General features: G+C 41.3%; 1 protein-coding gene across 4 annotated transcripts in view; it reads right to left on the bottom strand.

The window, feature by feature from the left end:
* Positions 1–21,565, bottom strand: part of tln2b (talin 2b) — a 113,118-nt gene extending 91,553 nt beyond the window's left edge. For 3 of the 4 annotated variants that reach the window (XM_033634259.2, XM_078168337.1, XM_033634261.2), the window contains exon 1: positions 21,428–21,565. The gene's annotated coding sequence lies outside the window, so the exon portion shown is untranslated. Of the gene's footprint in view, positions 1–21,093; positions 21,233–21,427 lie in introns of those variants that run through there. The other variant, XM_078168335.1, reaches the window with a different exon arrangement.

The raw sequence follows: 21,565 nt of genomic DNA, 5'->3' as shown, positions 1-21,565 counted from the left end.
GTAAGTTTTTGCCCCTTGGGGATCAATAAAGGTAGCAATTAATAGTTCTAGCCTGAACTAGACTCCTGCATGGATTTAATTGGCTCCTTTGTCCAAGATATTGTTTTTTTTTGTTTTTTTTTTTACAAACTTCTATGTTCACTGAACGACAGAAAATGTGCTAAGGAGAGGCAGGAACAAAAGAGGAACAGTCACACAATAGGGCTGACAATCTTCTTTCTGAAATTGGAACACGGGGCAGAATTAAATATTTAATCTGTAATGATCGGTCCGAAATGAGAATTCATGAATGCAACAGGCCATTGCTTGTATTTCAGCTGGGAGAAGTTCATAAAGTAGACTGTCACTTGGATCTATTGCATGCAGTAAATTAGGCTATTGCTGTTCTCCTCACTGACACAAAATGGAGGGCATTAGCATGAAGTGTCAGACGGGCCAAATGAGAAGTAAGCATTTTGGATCCTCCACCACTGTAAATCACAATAACAGTAAGGCTGTTATCTGACTTTGCAAATTGCAATTGCCTTACAGTAACATTAAGACAAATCTGAGCAGTCAGCTGTTAGTTTGTAACCCAAGTAAGGCACGGTGGAGGAATGGATCAGTTCTACAGAGTGGTTTAGGTTTATAGGCTACTCAAATTAATCTGAACAAATTATGTGTCAGTTTTCATTCAGTCGAACTTGTTTCTTTGAAGTAGCGACAGCCTTGGTGGATATCATGAGGAGATTTCGGTTGTATAGTAAATCAGGAGGTGGACTCATTTTAAAAGTAAACACATGTCTAAATCAGTTTAGTGGGCTAAAGGTTGAAAGTACACGAGTAAACACAGCACAGTTCCCAAACTGAGCAGCACACGAGTTCAAGACAGAAATAATGGATTCTCTCACAAAAAAACCTTAAAGCACTTCCAACGTGATGTGTTAGAGGCACGGGAGTGCAGAGTTTTCAAATGCCCCAATTGTCCTCAGTGGCCTAACACAGAAATACACTGAAGGCATTTTAGTGCATCTGCTCCAAACCTGATTGGATGAATGAGTCAGAACTGTGGTGTTGATACTTCAGATGTCCTGCCTGCAGTGTACCGCAGAGGCGTTTCAAATTATGTGCGTCAAAAATCATATCCAGGGCATTTGGTCCTCAAAACTTCAACATTATATTACCTTGAGGGGGAAATGCAAAGTAAAGAAGCTGTTTCAACTGATAAAGCCACAAAACAGATCACGCATATTTGTGAGATGCACGCGTCAGTATTTCATGTGAACAGTGTTGCATTGATACAATGTACTATACTATCGCCTGCATGAGGCGTCTTAGAATACCAGAGATAATGGATATTGAGATAAAGCAGTGACTTTTACCACAAATTTACTGTGTGATTGTTAGAGGGCTACAACCATTGATAGGGGTGTCATGATATCGATTTAAAATCAAATATCGATCGAAATATAAAAGCAGGATCTGCAATTCTCAGAGTATCTGCACTCCCACCCACCGCCAGCAGTTTGGCTACATTTTGCCTTTCCAGGGTTTTGGTTGACAGAACAACTACAGTGTGCAAGCTACACTACACACAGGTACCATACTCAGGCGACACTGCAAATATGGCAGATCTCGATAGTCTACACAGGTTTCAATGCCAAAAATAGTTTAAATCAAAAAATGAATCGATTCATGACCTTAAAATTCAAAGTCTAATTGGATCATGGATTTAAAGAATTGTGACATCCATAGCAACCAATGATTTTTTAAGGAACGATAATTGTGTGGACTACTTATTGATTAATCAAGTAATCAATTAACCGTTTTATCAATGAAATTTCAGGAAAAGAAAGTGAAAAAATTCCAACAACTCTCACAATTTCCCAAATTCCAAAGTAATGTCTTAAATATGCTTCTTCTGTCCAACTAACAGTCCAAAATCAAAACGTCTGTAAATTATAAAACAGATAAAAGCAGAATATGTTGCATTGGACTATCTGATGTAAACTACACAGCAAAGATGATGTTTTTCGTAAAACATGGGAACCCTTCCTGTCATATATTGGTTTGAATATTTCCACGATTCTCGCAAGAGGGTTTGTATCATAGCCCCGAACGCTCTGCTTCATAAATGACACCTTGCCGTTGATGGGCTTTTATTTCTGTGCACCTCTCTCCAATCATGTGGATGTATCATGCATGGCAGTGTGCCCTCAATTTGTTTTACTTTGTGTGTGTGTGAGTGTATGTGCACGTGTATATATGTATATACATATATATTATTTGTTTACTTATTTGTTTGTTTTCTTTATGTGGGATGTGACTCCCGAATCTCTCGCCTGTATAAATTTGAAATTTGAATCTTTATGTGTGTGAGCCAAATGTATGTTTGTTTGTTCTGTCATATATGTTCATGTTTTATCTTGAAAATTAAATAAACATATATTAAAAACAAAAAAACAAAAAACAAAAAACAAAACAAAACAAAACAGAAAAGCAGTGAATTCTCACATTTGGGAAGTTGGAACCAGATAATATTTGCCTTTTTTCCCTTCAAATTACTTAAATAACTAAATAATCAATTATCAAAATTGTACGATTAAGTTGCTGTCGTTAAAAAAATTGGAAAACTGTTTCAGCACTGATGTAATATGGAAAACTGCAGTTTATAATTCAGTTTTCATCATGATTCCATATTTTATCGATTGTCTGGACAACAGTACAATATTTGCTGATATTACACAGTCAGCCACAAAACCATTTTTAATTTGATTCAGTTCAGGGGCCTGCGATGGATATGACACAATAGCAGTAAATATCATCACTGTCTTTTTCTTGCCTGCCTTATATTATCTGCCTGGTGCTACGTGGCTAGCACTGTTTGGATGTTTAGGAAGGAGGAGTGCTAAGATAAAAATGGTGACACAGGCGTGGGATTTTTAACAAATGGCGTATGTTAAAGATGACAATATGCCATAATGTTTTCACTTTGCATTGATGGTATTAGATTGTTGATCATTAAACTGATGTATAGATCCTGATCAATGTATCGTTACACACCTGGTAATAATGCACCCGAAGAAAGGTATACAGTGCAGTAGCTATGAAGATATTTTCACCCTATAGATAGGCAACTACCAGAGAAAATGTTTTTGAAACAGTTAAGTTTAGGATAAAAGGCACAAATCATTCATTAGCATTCTGTCTAGTCTTGTTTTGTCACTCTAATAGGAAAGACAGGCAGCTAGACTGCAGGCACAGGGTGAGCACATGGGCATGAAGGCAGGCAAGCATGCAGGCAGGCAATGAATTGTGCCCTCCTCTGCTCTATAATAACTGGACAAGCCATCCATTTCATTGTTGCCTCTCCGCAGATCTCTGACAGGGAGTAGCATCATCCGATTCATTGGCAGAGATGTGTGGGGAGAGAAAAGAACCTGCCAACCTCCACATCCAGCCCGGGTTAACAAGACAAAAAGTTACGCTCCAAAGATCTGTAGGAAAAGAGAGGAAGCCCATGGTAGTGACTGAGCGCCATCTCTGCTGCTCTCTCTTAAAGTTCTGCATCTAATTGTGAGGCTGAGCACACAGCTGTGACACTCCAGTTGGATACAGATTCTTTAATCTCTCCTTTTATATGACATCGCCATGTAATCTCCATCTAGCTACCCAGGGAGCAGCCAGAGAGGCAGGAAATGAAATCAATGCTGCGTCTCTGCACTGGGTGTTACTTCATTAGCATGGGCACTACAGATGTAACAGTAAATCTGATTTATGAAAGGGTGACAACGAAAGCGCCACAGACAGACGCAGGGACTCATAATAGCAGATGATAGAGATACCCGATGTCCTGTGTTTCACCACAGTTTCACCAATGTTTGACAGAGTGCAAAGAAAAATGTATAGCATGCCTTCCCTGCAGCTGCACTTTAGCATTTAGATCCAGATCCTGTTGTATGAAACACTATTAACGTCCCATTTTCTAAGCTTACGACTGATTTTCATTACCTGAATATCATGACTAAAAGTGAAGCAATTAGAAAATCAATTTACTGTAAACAGAAAAGGCAGGTAAAGTATGACCTCCAGTGATGACACAAAAATCTATTATAATTAGAGCTTTAATTTCCCCAGTATGTTTCATTTTTCCTCTCTACACACAAAACATCTGTTTGGTAATACCAGCTATAAATTGCACCATGGATGTTGGTTTCAATGCTTTACATCAGCCAGCACAGTAAAGTAAACTGGGTTTCATTGGGTTCAATGTTAATCTTCTAACATCCTTCGTCACACTGTTAAGCTGTGAGCTTAGGACTTCTGACAGTTTGACATTTTACAATGATGGGCTTTAGTGCACACCTCTACTTCACACCATTAGACAGGGAAATGCCCATTATCCTGATTACTCACCAACAATATTTCAGTTATAGTATTTAGCATGGCATAATATCCTCAAAATGTAAAATCAAATATATACAGACTCACCCAAAAGACATAATCCAAACAACAGACTGTATAAAATGATGGACGTAGCCACAGGGATGTCACCCATTGGTTTGTGGAAATCTGAGTTTGCCAAGTTGTTTTTTTGGAGTTAGAAGTGACCATATTTGGATGAAAGGGTGGCGCTGTGGAGGAGTGAAGTGTTATTCTAACTCATACTCCCTTTTTCCACCATTGCCCGTAGAGTGTCAAGTATGCCTTTCTGTGTTGTTTTTTTTCCCCTGATGTGTCATGTTTAACATCCCAGATGGGCCGGACACCGGGAAACAGGTTAGTAAACCGTGGAAAGCAGCATGGGGAAGTTTCAACTTCTTTTTTATTCTCGTATTTATTCAGTCTTCCTCTCAATCTCGTTGCTGACTCAATCTTAAACAATGTCTGATTTCTGATTGGCTTGAGGCAGACGGAATAATCTGGCAGCCTGCTACTGCATCACAGGCAAAGGGGATATAATTAGTGCGCCCACCTGGGTGTTGTTTTGCCATTACTGCTGATTAAGGATACACCAATATATCAGCTAAACATCAGCATCAGCCGATATTTACCTTGTTGTCTATTTTTTTTTACAACATTTAAAGACATGTGAAAGGTCATATTAAAAGTTTTCATGCATTCGTATGACTGAATTTGTGCTAATTTAAAGGTAGTATAATGACGGGCTTAATTACTTAAAAAAACATTTTTTATTTCTTCATTTTTCCATTTTTTAATAGTGTAGATTTCTTTATTTCCCTGGCACAATAGGGGGAATAAATAACAACAAAAACAAAACAAACAGCTTCAAAATATTGGTATCTTTATCAGCTATCAGCCAAATAGTTATTTTAAACAGTGGCATCTGTATTGGCCCTGAATTTCAAAATCGCCCCGCCCTTTCATATGCGTAAATTTAAGTCTTCATAAATTGTTAACAGGTGAGTTATATAAAAATATCCCTCCCGCATTCAGTTGTCATGAATGTAAAAATTAGCTATAAAGACTTTTTTAGTACCAGACTGTAAACATGTTTACTTCTGCTGCAAAGTTGGGCATTTTAATATGGGGGCCTATGGGGATTGACTCGCTTCTGGACTCTGCCTCAAGAGGCCATTTAAGGAACTACAACTTTTGGCACTTTTGCGTTAGCTTTCATTTTCAGCCCTGGAGGCTGCCGTTTGATCCACACATTTTTTTTTTACCAAACTGCATGAATATAATCAAGTCTAGTACATGATTCAAGTAAGGTCACGTATATTGTTAAACTTCATCAAATGTATAAATATTGGTACATATTGTTGAAAAGTCATCAGCCAGGCTCCTAAATGAAATTGAACTCTTCTTTCATTAGAAACCAATGCAACTTTATAGGGTACATCTGGGCACCAGCTGTGGCGGGACTCCGGCCCTTAGAGGTCAGAAGGTGTGGAACTTTCTGGAGTGACGACATCTAGTCCTACGGTAGCTACGGATGTTGTGGAAAAGTACGACAGTGGTGACACAGTTGGCTGCTCATAGGACAGCCATTGATACTCACCCTTCCCCATTTCTGAAAAACAGAGATTCCGAATGATTAGTTGTGCACTCCCATGGGACTGGGAAGCTAAGGAGGGGGATGTGTAATTCAATTAGTCCCACAGTTCTGCACCAAAGGGAGGCAGACAGATCCATCTCATTGAGACATCCAGGATGTGCAGGCCTGGTGCATGCACAGAAGATATTGGCAGCACATCATTAGTGCTGTTGGTTTGAATTAAAGATAGTCTCACTCACTAAGAGACTGCTGGGAATAAATAAACCTAGGAATCTCAGCACTAGCAAAACCAAGCAGTTCCTCCTAAAATACCCTGAGCAATCCTTATCTACACAATGAATGGCTGAACGAGGGCTTGCAGGCTGAAGCTAACAGTGCAGAGTGAGCCGCCTTACATGAGAAGCCAGCCACATTCTAAGCTATGCCTCAGAGCTTGTGCCATGTGTCGAGGATGCTGTCTCCCACTGAAGTTGCATACAGATCGCCCTTTCAGAGCACAGCCTCCTCTGCTGTTTCTTTGTCCCACCTCCCAGTGGGGAATTTATAAAGCTTCACAGTGCCTCACTCCATGAGATTCCTGTAATTTACGACAGCCTTTTTCCCAGGCACAGAGAAATCAAATCAAACTGTAAATATAGTGCATGTTTCCCAGTATGAGCTCTTCACGTAGACTGTAAATCACAAATAAATGCCAAAGATCCTGACAGTCATTAAATAACAGCATCAATAATCCCACATGTGGCAGCACTACATTTGATTTTGGATTATGAAAAGGGCAGAAAGCATGGATAATGAATGAGACACAGCAGAAACAAATCAGAGGAAATTAAGAATTACCAGAGGCACCGAAGTGCACGGCAGCCACTTCATACTGTTCTAAAAGAGAGGATCCCAAGCCGTGATCATTAGTACCAGACTGACCTTTGACTCCAGGCTGGCACACACACCTGGCTGTGTTATATGACTCCATTCCAGCCAGACTGGAGCGAGAGAGTGTCATCTCGTGGGTATAGCCTTGCAGGGGTAGCGTGTCCACTGCGGGTGGCCAGCTACCCTCTTTTGGCTGCAGGTCCATCAATCTCCTGTCTGAGGAAACTGAAGACTCGACAGAGAGAGAAGCAAACAGCTGCCATATAGTGGACTGAACAGATGGTAATGGTGACAAGAAATTAACACCAGATCATTTTAAACTTATACACAGCATCTTCATTTGGGCGAAGAAAAGATGCATGTCTGCAACTTTGACACTTTTCTAATATTAGATCTTAAAAATGCACTTCTCAGTCTGTGCCATGTATTACTGAATGCTTTTTGCATTACATATTCTTTTAGAAATATTTGGAACAACACACTGTAAGCACGCCCGGCATTTTGTTCACATCCATCAAGAGAAAATGTTTTGATGTTCTCTTGATGAAAATGAATACTGCTTATTGCACAAGAGCCTTCTAGTAATGATAAAGGCGAGAAACTACATCATTCAAATTCAGTGACGGTTTCAGTTACGTATAATAAAGATGGACAGTATGACAGCTACCCTTAAGTGAAGCCAAAACATTTCAATTGCCCCCTGGTGGCTGGCTGCAGTAGAGGTCATAAACCCCGCCTCTTTCATGTTGGCGGATGGGACATGGCCGAACTAAAAGGTCAAGGGACACGTCAAATTAATTTTACCCAAAGAAGGTTTCTGTCATTTTAGGTTGTTCTTATACACTGTGTGTTCAAGTGCTTATTTTTCTGATAGGTGTAGGTCAGGTTAGGTCAAGTAAAAAAAGGGAGCGTGATGTCATGATAGACAGCTGTGTGTGCCAATCGGTGTGCTTATGATTAATGGCGCTGCTTGTGATTGGTTCAACAGGTGTATGGGAAAGAACTAGATAACACAGAGGTCAATACTGCATGGACTCTAGCTCCAAATGGCATCACCAGTGAAAGATAGCAGCTGATATTTTGGCAAAATATTTGGACAGTGGGATGCAGTGGAGACATGTTGCCCATCTTTACATACAGTCTTGGTATGTAGGGCCAGAAAACATGTAAGTCTTAGCTGAAGAGTGTTACAGCTTTTCTTGTGAAACACTTGTCATGTTCTAATATATTCCTCATATTGCATTCACAGAATGAACAGAAGATGGAAGGAGAGTTTGCATGTGCACTGCGTGTTTGTGCGTATGACAGAAGGAGAGATAAAATGCTCTGATCCATGTGTGCTAGGCCTGCAAGTCATCCTCAAATGCCATGGAATTAGGTAGTGTGTGACTGCACAGTGTCCCTGGTAATCCAAATCAACAGCATCCTCTTCAATTATGCCAACTGCTTTGACAGAAATATGACAAATACTTCAGTATTTCGTGGGGATGGTAAAAAAAAATCTACCGAGGTGCCAGCAGCACTTCAGCCGCTGCAGTCAAAACCGAAAATGTTCAACTCCTTCCCTCAAGAAAACGGTCAAAGGTGCCTTAAGATACTCACATTATACTTGGTGCCAAATTTAACTTGCACTTAAAGAAGTCTAAATTTCATGGTTAACCTTTAATGTGCATAAAATATCCCTTTTCCACTGAGAACAGAATATTCCTTAAAGGTTTAACATCAGCTATATTGGCAGCACACAGGGCTGCCTTTTCGCTACAGAGCAGTCTGTCCGATACAGCAAAGCACATTAAAAAGGGTTTGAAATCAAAGCTACAAAGCCACTACTGTCCAAGTGGCCTCTGTTTTATCCAATTAATACTGCATACAGTTATTAGCAGTCCAGATATTAATGCTTCCTCATAATTAAAAGGAGCAATTCTTACAGCTTGAGTGCTGGGGAAGCTGTCTGTGAAAACATGCAAGCACATGCATAGAGCAGGCGTATAATGGTTGCCCTATTTAGGCCATTTTCAAGATGTCTCATCTTACATAAAACACTGTCCATTCATGTTGCGCTGTATTGAATAGGCAGGGAGGGCATCGCTGGAACAATGACCGCATGCTTTGATGGCTCACTGACTTTGACAACATAATTCAGAGCTGAGGATTAAATTTAACAATGCTTCTATAAATAACATGATTATTCTGCTGAATAACTGTTTTACCGCACTGCACATGTTCATGAGCAGGTTGAACCAGTGTCACAACAGGATAGCCACAGGGAAGAAATTAGAGAGCATAATGGAAGGGAAACAATCAAATAAGGTAATGTACACATGCTATTATTGTTGACTGTGCCATCAGCTCCTACAGCCCGCAGTCTCTTTCTTTCCTCCCCAGTAGAGCTCACATGATGTGATGACTCCTACGTTATACTTAGAGGAAATGAATGGATGCTACCTTCTCCTTATTTCTGCCTCCTGCAAATAATACACTGATTTCTTTTTAGAGTAAAAAAATAACACAACATCCAGGAGGCGTTCCGGACAAACAACCCCAGCATTAGATGTCGTGCATTATCACTAACAGGCAAAGATGTATGGATATAATGATAGGTTAAAGAGAACATACTGAGAGATGGGGGATTATATTAGAATCTGCTTTAGGGAGGATGCTGATATCTCCCTCACTTCAGTAGCTGCTGACACAGTTACAGGAAATTGAACACAAACTCAAGTCAGCTCATCGGTTCTGATTTGCCAGACAATGCATGTTCTCCGGAAAGTCAACATTTATATTCAGCTCTCGTTCAGCTCTAAGAACAGCAGTGTACCAACAAACAAGGTTACAGCATGAAACATCAGGATTTCGTATAATTAGCGTCTGTCTTGAATTAAAATGTCCTCCTTTGCTAATGATTTTGTGAGGCCAGGTGACCTTATTCCCACTGCGACTATTTAGAATTTGTGTCGCACTTGAACCAGAGGATCTGCGTAACAACTGAGGCTGAGTCAACACATTTATAAGGGCAGATTTGTTATTAAATTAACAGATATTAGACACTGTACTTGTGAGCAACAGCTCACTATGGAAGCCTTGCAGAAATATTTGTCTTATTTCAAGTATTCCCAGTGCTTCATGCTGCATCTTCGTAGAGCTGCAGCCTCAAATAGTCAAGTAATTGGTTTCAAGGGCTGAGTGCTGTTTGACTTTATTTTCTAGTGCTGATGGCAACTCAGAGTTTCGCACAGATACCAAAATGATTTTTTGATGCCTTACCTGAAGAAGTACAAAAGTTTTTCTGTAAAACCTCTGTTTTGACTTTTCAAAAGACGCCAAAGTTCCTCTTATGTAAACAGTTTATATCAAAAAATTCTGACCAAAGAACCAGTAAAATTACCTGACCTGACCTCCTGACTATCTTGGCTGTCCAAGATATTTTTTGTGATTTAAATTTCGACACTCTTTTAAAGGCGGAACTAAATTTCTTTTGGAGGTCAGTGGAACGAAATGTAAACACCACACTGACATGTATTCACCTTATAAAGTTGTTCAGGCTAACATGCATGTTGTAGCAAACTATGGACTTTTTATATATACTGTAGGAGACACAGTTGCATTAACATGAATATTTTATTTGTTTCTGGCCAACTTGTGTATGTGCTCATCTTTTTGTCTTTAAGCCATGTTTTGGTCTCCACCAGCTCCTATATATGGTATATGTGAACAATAGCAGCTTATTACAAACCAATTTTATGCTTACTGTTAGGCCGCAACCTCTAGTGCCCTTAGCAATTATGACGTTACCAAAAAAGGAAGTCAGATGACATAGCATAAAGAGCCACTAAGTCCACATTGGGAGGAGGTCGGGGTGGACGGATGAGTCAAACAACCACAGGACTCTGACCCAGGAGACTGCTGTTTGTGTCGTGTGTGAACCCAAAAGTCAGCATTAAGTTTCTTAACATGATATTACGTATGCAAGTTAAGTCACAGAATAAATGTGGCTCTCTAGTAGCTTAATGCTCTGCTGTGTTCACCAGTTAGTCGCTTAATGCTATAGTGCGTAACTTCTGTCGCCTCCCAGCGGATAATGCGTTATTACAACTAATAAGCCGGCGGCACTTCCATGTACACAGAGTAACACTCGCCACACACCGTGTACACAGAGTAACACTCGCCAGTCGCCACACACCGTGTACACAGAGTAACACTCACTACACACCGTGTACACAGAGTAACTACTCATAATATAATTATAAACCAAGTCACTTACTTATCCAACAGCAGCAAGGCAACATCCGTGTCTGCCCACAGCCCAATTTCTTCCTTCAGGGCTCTCCACTGAGGAAAAGCGACGCCAATACAAATCCTTGTTTGCCTTCTCCGTCAGTCACTTTCCTTTTTTGCTAATAGACCTTCAGCCAAACGTCCAGGCTTTTTCTTTGTGGTAGGATCCACTTCTGAACCGTGTCTCGGCCGCTTCTCCACCATGTTGCTTTCTTCTTTCTACCTGCACTCTACCTCTTGCTGTGACACTCTCCGCTCTTCCTCCCCCTCCCTTCTTGTTGTGAGGAAGCATTTCCTGTGTGCCAGCGCGGGAATGTCGCCGGTTGACACGCAAACTAAAAATGATATATATTGAAAAATACCGCGAGATGTTAGAGGAGCCGATCGGCTTAATCAGCATTGTGTCATCTCCTCTAGTAGTGGCTTGGGTGAAACGGACATTTACTGACATGTAGAAGTTACGCACTATAGCTTTAAAGCTTATTTATAGTTGTATGTATACGCACAGCATACGCTATAGCCTAAACAAGTTGCCTATGCTGTTGTGAGCATTTATACTTGTGCAACAGTGTGTCTGTGTCGCTCTGCAATTACACCGCCAAATCACAAGTTGGCAGTGTGTTGAGTTTCTTCATGTATTTCAAACAATGGCGACTGAAAGTGAGCAGATCATGTTGCAGTTGTAGCTAAGAAACGATCGACAACAGTTACTTTAACTGACACTACTACATCGCAGAAGGGAGAGAAGACATTGGAGAACTTGGTGTGTGGCCATTACACAAACAGACATACGTCTATGTTCACGGAAAAGAAGGACCAGCTGCTTCCAAGCAAACCAATCACATTTGTTGTAGTCTCCATCACTGCACTACACTGTGTAGTTACATGTCAGGGGAGGTGTAAGTCATGCTACGACATAGGCTGTACATCGACACTGTAGCTACAGCGTAGATTCAACGCATAAAAATGAACTAGCCTAATATCTGTATGTCTGTCAAGTGGTGCTGGGCGGGTACTGCACAGTGATTTTTTAGAGCTTCATCATTGAAAACAAGTGTCTACTGTGGCTAAAAACCACTTAGGTTTGGCAATCCCTTTCACATCCACATATTCATTTAATCCATAATTAACATAAAAGTAATACTTAATGCAGCTTTAAGCAAAATGAGCCAATAAATCATTAGTTTTTAATGAAAAATGACAAAGCTTTTGTTCTCAATAAGCACCAGATTTTGAGAGATCCATCTGCATGACTGCATTTATCTGTGGAAGGGCGATAACACTGGAGAGACAATGTGATTGATTTTTCAGTTAAATCAACTGATCAATTAGTCAAAGAAATTCCATGACTACTGTTACCTAGAGATTTCTTGAGCTGCCAAGAGGCTTAAACCTTTCTCTAGCGCTTCCAGGTTGTTTTCCCTTCCAAAATGTGGACCAAGTTCAAAATGGTTATTGTAAAAAACAAAAAAGGTGAATAGAGTACCAGTACAAATCATGCCAGTGCTCCTGGGGCAACTTTATTATTCTATCTCCAAAAACAGAGCAATGAATGTAATCCTAGATATTGCCTTCCACCGAGGGTAACCAGAGAGTCCCTCTGCCCTTAACACAAGGTCACTGCACTGCTGATGAGCTGAATATACAAGGCTAAAGTAACACAATCACTTATACAGTACAGCATCCAGCTGCTAAATGCACTTCCGCCAGGCCAAAGTGAAATCATTTCGACAAGAGTGTGTCAGAGCAGTCCACAGTTCTTTGAGACTCAAGGTGCTGACACTACATAGCCCTGAGCAGAGAGAGAGAGAGAGACAGAGACAGAGACAGAGAGTTCTAGCTCGGTCAGCAACCCTCACAGCCTGCAGAGGATCAGAGCAGAGGATAGCAGTAATTTCAGTGCTGCTCTTCAGACAGGAAAGTCCTTCCCCCAAGGCAGTCACAAAAACAGCCTGACAGCTGCTGTACACACAAAGGACCTGACGGCCCTCAATTAACCTTGATGTGAAGCTACTGCCTTGTCAATTCTCTCTAAAACAAGATCAACAGCACCATTCAACAGCGATATCATTCTGTTTATTTTATCTGTCTGTTATTCCATCTTGCCTCGGTCCCAGTGCAGCTAGCCTTTGCTCCGGCAGTCCAGAAATTGTGCAAGCCTCTCAACCTCTGGACATCTCCCCTCACAGGCAATTTGAAGACAAGGGTTATTTCAAATGCTGTTCTTTGATTTTTTTATCAATAAGTTAAGAAATTGTAGCACAGGTGTAAAAAATAAATAAATAAAAAAACATTGTCTCATCAAGTGATTAATGTCTGAACTGTGCTGTGGCGCAGGACCCCTACCACTCAGCTGTATTTGGCTGTGATGTATCATTGATGCAGATCGATGGCAAGTGCCTCAATCGCGAGGATCTCTGCCCCACTGTCATTGACCTCTAGCTCCTGTGGCGTTCCTGGGAGACCCCCTGCCAGTGGAAAACACTCACAGCATGTTGATGAAGGGGACAAAACCATCAGAGCCTTTCAGAGTGCGCCTCTAATGTGCTTTCTATGTGATAGTGGCCACAAAAAATACCTCCAAAAGCAGAGTACAAATAGCAACAGCATAGTATACAAAAGCTCTCAACACTTACAGTGAAGAAGTAATTACAGTACATTTCTTGGATTATGCATCATAATACAGCCAGAAGACACTGTGAAGGCAGAACACTTACATTTGATTTATGCTTGATGCATCCATGATTGTTGCACGTGTCCCAAACGGCAATGAACAATGAAGCCAACATGGAATGGCCAAAAACTGCAGTTCCTCAAACGGCCACTTGAGGCTGGCTCCAGAAGCGTGTCAGTCTCCATTAACACCCATGTCAAAATGTCAAAATTTACAGCAGAAATAAACATGTTTACAGCCTGGTACAAAAAATGGTTTTGGTCTCATTAGCAAATGTACCACTTCATGACAACTGTACAGGGGGTGAATTTTTATGTTACGCACCCGTTTAGATTTTATAAAGGCTTAAAGTTGAGCATAATTAAGGGCAGGGCCACTTTGAGTAACAGGCTGTCTGCGAGGCGTTGCTACAGTCTATGAGTCAGTTGCACCCTGCCCTCCTCCACAGCTTCACCCTCTCATCCAAACACAGTCACTTCTGTCTCCAAAAATCCAAGATGGCAACAGCCAAAATACCAAACCGGGGTCTACAAAACAAAGGAAGATGTCACAATGTCTACATCTATCTATGCAGTCTATAGAATGTCCACGTGGCCAAAGTGATGTCAAACCATCGGACACGCCCCTTTGCGGGTACCTGTGTGGTGGGTTTTTGTTTGTCTGTGCACGTCTGACAGTTTCTAAACAAACTATGCTGTAGACGTGAGCTTTCGATACACTTCCCCCCAATAGTTTGAAAGAATATCAATGTGCCAGACCATGAGGAGAAACACACACGGAGTGTGTAACATCCAAGCACTTCCTCCTCACAATTCCGCGTCAGCTCATGTCGGTGCGACCATCCGTGCGGAAAGCATAACTAAGGCTTTTGTTCTCAATCCTCTTCTGAGCGTACCTTCAAATGCACTTCTCGACAAAGAGACAGTTAGATGCTCTGAACACTAGTGCCTACAATAATTTAAAAGAAGCTGGGCTCGTTACAACAAAGTGACACAAGCAGCCATTAACAGCACAAAGACTACCAGGTGATAAACTGAGGTCTATGGATTCTGTGGCCATTAAGCCCGAAAGCAGCAGTTTGCACTGTAAGAACAGAAGGGAAACTATTGACTTTAACAGAATAATGTCCATCAGCTCCTTGTGTACTCAAATGCAATTCAAAGCAAAATGGATTCTTAATTGTATTCACTCAAAATACATAAAGAGAAATACCTACATATGAGAAAAAAGAGCATTAGCTGAGCCACTCTCCCCTTTTCAGAGGAGGCTGTATATCACATGATCTCCAGCACAGGTATCACATGATCTTTAGTACTGGTAATCAGTTTCCCTCAGGCAGAGTGGGTCATGTTCCTGATCATTACAGTGTTTCTCTGTAGCACCAAAACAGAGACGTAACAAAATGAAGTAGCGTTAATTGCACACTTATTCTCTAGTACAACTGAATGCTAATAAAGTAATTTACGCAATTTGCACAGCAAGAAACAATTTAAATTTCTGCAAAAAATACTCAAGCCTTTATCGCTCAGGGCTAAATTACTATTCAACAGAATAGCCAAACCTCACAACACACACACACACACACACACACACACACACAAGAAGAGATTAGGTAAAAGAATATTAATTAAATTAACCACAATCGAAAAAATGTACCTACATTCACTCTAATTCATATATAAAAAGGAGCCAGGCAGCCAAAGGTAAGTAGACAGCTATTTACTTAAGCTGACAGCTGGTGCTCAGGGAACCCTCAGATCACACCTCCTCTTTTCTTTTATGCCACTAACCCAATTTGGGACCATGTACTGTGTGCATGACTGGGAAGTCAGACCTGTCATCTGCTACTTCAAACTGGCATCTCATTTAACCCGCTGATGAGAAGTGCCAACGGCTGTGCCACTGCCTCTGACCTGAAGCACACCATGCCTGCATCTACTGACCTACTTCTTGAGTCTGCTTACGCATCACTAGCACAGCCGCATCAGTTCAGACCACATGTACAGTAAATACTCGCTAAGTACAGTATCAGCGACCACTGCCAGCTCTGTGAGCTTTTGTTTTTCACGTTATGCTCAACAACAATAAAATATGTCATGTCCTGCATGTGATCAGCTGATCTGATCAAAAATGGAAAGAGGAAACAACAATCAAAAGTTTTCTTCCTTTTTACCATCAGTCAAGAAACAATAGAATTACTGCCTTGCGGTTGTACACCTCCACAAACCTGTCAAGTTGCCGTTACAGTTTACACCCATGTCTGTCCAGACTCATAGCCATTACAGTTGACAATGCTTCATATATGAATTTTTGCTGTAAAGAAGCTACATATTCTAAAATGTGCTTCACTCACATCTTAAACCGGACAGCGCAGAAGATCTATACAGTCAACACAGTTTCAAAGACAGGCACCCAAGATTAGAGTCACCAATTCAATGTCTGGCCAAATGTCTCCCCTTCTGTTCCTCAGTTATGGCGTTGTATAACAGCCAGAAAAGTGTTTTTGCAGAACGCTATGATGTCACAGTGAAGCTGACCTTTGACTTTTTGGATATAAAATGTCATCACTTCATTGTTTTATTCTATTAGGCATTAGCTGGAATTATGTAATGTTTTTTTTAATCATTTTATTGTATTAATTCTTGAGTTATCACCAAAAACATGTTTTGTGAGGTCACAGTGACCTTTGAACACCAAAATCTATTCAGTTCATCCAAGTGAGACAGTTGTGCCAAATTTGAAGAAATCCTCTCAAGGCATTCTTGATATTACAGTTACTAGAATGACATGGATGCAAGGTCACAGTGATCTTGACCTTTGCCCACCAAAGTCTGATCAGTTCAACACTGAATCCAAGTGGACGTTTGTGCCAAATTTGAAAAAATTCTCTCAAGGCCCTCTTGGCATTACATTCACTACAATGGTATGGCTGCCAAGTCACAGTGACCTTGACCCTTAACCAACAAAGTCTAATCAGTTCAACATTGAGTCCAAGTGGGTGTTTGTGCCAAATTTAAGAAATTCACTCAAGGCGTTCTTGAGATATCACGTTCATGAGAATGAGACAGATGAGGTCATAGTGACCTGAACCTGTGACCACCCAAGTTTGATCAGTTTAATGTTGAATTCAAGTGGATATTTGTGCCAAATATAAAGATAGTCCCTCAAGGCCTTCTTGACATTACATTCACTAGAATGACATGGATGCCAATTTCAGTGACCTTGACCTTTGACCACCAAATTTAATCAGTTCAACATTGAGTCCAAGCGGATGTTTGTGCCAAATATGAAGAAATTCCCTTTTGATTTATCACATTCACATGAATGGGATGGATGGACGAACAACTTGAAAACATAATGCCTCCAGCCACAGCTATCGCGGAGGCATAAAAGGGACTTCCAGACATCTCCGCCACGTTAAGGTGGTGATTCTTGGAGGGGTGAATTAAAACAGTACAATAAAACTAGCATATCAAACTGCTTCACATTACAGGATCAACAATTGGGTGACCTGCTGAAGCACTAATACTGATGGACATTTATGTAATGGCCGACAATTATTAATCGAGCATGAAGCCACTTTAATCTAATATGAGATCAACCTAACTTCAAATCTGAAAGCACATTGGGAATGTGGTCAAGTGTTTGCTGATGAAAAAATGGCCCATCTGCATTATAGCTCCCACATATTGACTGCCTGCCACAGTCATCTGTTGGAGGAAAAATACAGGAAATTATGAAATCAGATTGATGTCTTAGTAAAGAAAAGAGAATGGCAGCCAGCTTATACATCTACCTCTTGTTCTATAGAAACAGATCTGGAGGAGAGCCAGGCCCTAAAGAGGCTAAGATCACAGAGAGACAGCGGTGAGAAAATACATAGGAGAGATCTATTTCACCGGTAAACACGAAACACAAAGGCTGGGTCACAGTGACAGCATGGGGTGTGTTTTAGTTTCCACCTCCCACACTCTCATGCATTAAATATGGTTCAACAATCACACTCTCCGATGACTCTCAAAACTTCCCACCCCCCCAGCTGAACATTTCCTGGGGAATTCCGACCAGGAATGTATTCCTGATGACGGAGCAACTGCAACAGCTGAGAGGAAAATCACTTTCTAATGAACAGCATGGAAATACAGTTGAGGCTTTGTCTTTAACAATTGCTTGTTCTCAACACGTTGTGGATCAAAATACTTACTTGGGAATGCATGACCTTGTTTTAGTTATTTATGGAACAGTTTAAGGATTGCGTGTTTCTCCCCGGGTTGCACAATTTGGAAGAAAACTGTCTAAAAGCTCTTCATGAGAGCACGCGGTGCATTTAAAGACCATGTCTGGGACTTGTGATTCCCAGTAAATTAGGCGCAGAGTTGAAAGAGTGAACTAAAGTTGTTGTAGCAGAGATACCCTTAATAGCTTCCCATAATACGGAATCACTGTGGTAATGGCCTCTTCAATAGCTGGCAATGAGTGGGAAAAAGGCACCGTTTAAATAGTGCTTGGTTTTAATTACCACTGCAAAGCGAAATTGCCGTATCTATATTTCAAAAGCTTAGGCAGGAGGAAATGTAGAATGTTGACGTTATCTACGAGTTTGTGCTACTTTTTCGTTTCAAGCTAAAAACTTTTCTGATTTTCTCTTGGCACAGGCTTCCAAACATTGATTTTATAACCTTTGGGTCTTGTGAGTAGTATCTAGTGTTTTGTTTGATGGAACAGCAAGCTTTTATCAGTAGCCGCTGGCAGATGCATGCTGCATGTGAGCTTGTGACATCGGTGGTGCTGTGATCTAATTATATCTGTGTGCTGTGTGGTGGGAAAAAGTGTGCAGTACTCATTGTAGATGCTCAGATTGTGAAGGTCTCCGCTTCTGTATTAAACATGGGCAAGCAAGGGGCTCATATTGTGAACCAACAGGTGCAGTGTACCACCGCTGAGATTTACATAGCTTCAGTATCTCCACAAAATGAGACATCTGAATGGTTATTTGTTCTCACTGCTGCAAACACTATGTGCATCCACAGACACAAAAACAAACACATATATGCACACACAACAAGCAAATCTGTTATGGCTAGTCTAAACATAAATACATTAATCCTATAGACAATCCGGCTCAATTCCATTATAAAGGAAGGTATTTACGACCCATAAAGCCATTCCAGCACTATGTAATCTGGAGATTATTCTCTATTGACACATTCTGCCAATCTACAGGTCAACAAATAGTTTTCCAGACACCATCAGGAATGCACATGTGACCCTATGACCTGATTTAAAAATAGGTTAACTTACATTACAGATAAAAATAAAATGTCACAAAAAATCACCAAAATGTGAATGTTGTCATCTTTATCATTGATAAGGTGCTGCAGACATAAACCAGAACACGTTAGCATTAAGATTAATTGTCAATATTTTTGATAACAGACACATTTCATTGCTCTATTGAAGCAAAGCTATTCACTGAAGCCTCTATATCTTCAGCACCAAGCCAGTATTAGCGATGCCTTACATCATCACCTGTCAACATCCAGCCTATTTGGTTCTGAGACACCATATGCACTCTACACGTTGCAGAGCGTGTCAAGCATTTCATTGATACTTAACACACAGAAAGATTGTGTGTGAAATTATATAAATTCATGAAGCAACACACTAACACTGGTGACGCTACTGGGGGAGCCCATAAAGCATCCCTACAGAAATGATACTCAGTTTGCTGCCCGTGGGCCAAATGTGGCCCTCAATGGGGTGCCAGGTGGCCGGCCAACTATTTTCAAGTTCACAACGAAAATAAGTTGTAATTTGAATGTAAATAAGGAGCCAGAGTGTCTGACAGCAGTCTGGGCTAAGCCTCGAATGTCCTCAAATCCTAGAAACACCCCTGCATACACCTGACCTGTACATGGCTTTGCCTTTAGGTGAACATGAATGAGGACAGCAAATGCTGAAAGGCTGAAAACAGGCAATTCATTTATTATATATACTGATAAATATTGTTAATGTTTGTTTATTAATCGGCCCCTGATCTTTTGTCGTTTACCAAAGAGGCCCCTGGGGTAACCAAGGTGTGTCCCCCTGCCCTACTCTGTGGTAGGTGAATGCTTTTACCCTACACAAACTTGTGCCTTACAGTACCACCAGGGAGCACATTTTTTAGTACGGCTCCTCCTCCAGCACCCTCAGTGGTGCCTTACTGTATAAAGCCATCCAGAATCACAGCTGTCTCCATCATGCTGATATAGCTTGACTCTTCTCGTTACATCACTCAAAGCAAAAGATGTCACTCTTCAATATCAGTTTGAAATCCCCCTCACGGCATGAGTATCCTTGAATTGACCCTTAACAATCCAAGATGCCTCTCATGCTGTGGAAAATGCTCAGCTGCTCTATACTGTAGAAGGGTGGGGTGAATTTCTTTGCAAACAGTTGGTCACAGCAGCCAAAAGCCTCTTCAGTAAATGTCGAAAGCGGCTGACGTGTAGCTAATGTGGTTTGGCATAGGGAGTCAACCCAACACTCATATACTTGTTCCACAAACTAATGTACTGCATGTAAAACCAACCATGGAAAGATACTATATAGGGGGGTGTGCTGTGTGGCTCCTTCACACAATCAGTGTTGGAGTAACATTTAATGCCTTGTACCTGTGTGAAACAATCACGTCACAGCTCATAAAATATCTCCACACAAGTGCAGCACATACACATCTGTACGAGGCAGCAGGGCGGCCTAAGGAGTCATGTCCTTCAATCTGAGGATGCACATCCTCCCTGCTGGTGTCTTGGAGGAGAGGGTATATCCATGTGAGCATGCACTCCCAACCTCTGCGAGCAGGCAGGTGTCAGGACACAATAAGGAATTTTCCAACAGGGATCCATGAAATAGCAGAATTTTATCACAGGAGCAAAGGATTAGTGGGCTGGCAAGCTTTGGCAGTCTTAACAAACTTGACCAAACTGACCATTATAGAGTCCCCAGCCTATTCTGCCCACATTTCTGTCAGCCCACTGTAAATCATCAGTGGTTACATCCCTGCATGCGCACTACAGCCTCACACAGCTTTGATGTTGAGCCCATCCAGATAACATTCAGGTCAAGTCCAAGTTACTGTACAGCACATTTCTTTGCAGAGCAGCGAGGATGCTGGAGCGATGGGCAGCATTAGTTGCCAATTTAGCCCACTTCTAAGCACCAAATTCAACGAGCCTACACATTAAACATGCAGCAACAAACGCCAAACAAGTAGGTCAATGAAATATATTACCTCTTATCTGTCAATGTCAAAAGCAGTCAGTCACACGTTAGGCGGAGAAACAGATTTGACAGGCTTATAATAAGGCACCAGATGAAGCAGATCGACTGGTGTTAGATCCAAAGAAGAGCAAGGAGACGCTGAAGCGGAGCACATCACACCGATCATGTGAAAAGGTCGTCTGCAGGCTGTTAATATGAAATGTTTTCAGCGCTTCTGCTGAGCCAACATCGAGCGGTCCGCCTCCCCTGTAGTGAGCCCGATTGGGAGGAACAGCACCTTCAACAACAGCGCCAGGGTTTGAAAAAAGCACCAAATGTAAAGAAATAAAAAGGCGAAATCCTACCTGATGTCTGTCACTCGTTAATGCATGCGACCTGGCTTGGATGTAGGCTAGGCGACACACACACGCACACACGCAACACACACACACACCGCAAGCGGGTCAGCTCAGCCTGCCTGCCTGCCTGCCTGCCTCCTCCAC

This window comes from Epinephelus lanceolatus, chromosome 5 (assembly GCF_041903045.1).
Source record: "Epinephelus lanceolatus isolate andai-2023 chromosome 5, ASM4190304v1, whole genome shotgun sequence".
Taxonomy (NCBI): domain Eukaryota; kingdom Metazoa; phylum Chordata; class Actinopteri; order Perciformes; family Serranidae; genus Epinephelus; species Epinephelus lanceolatus.
Note: the sequence above shows the minus strand (reverse complement) of the source record. Positions and strands in the feature narration are given on the sequence as shown.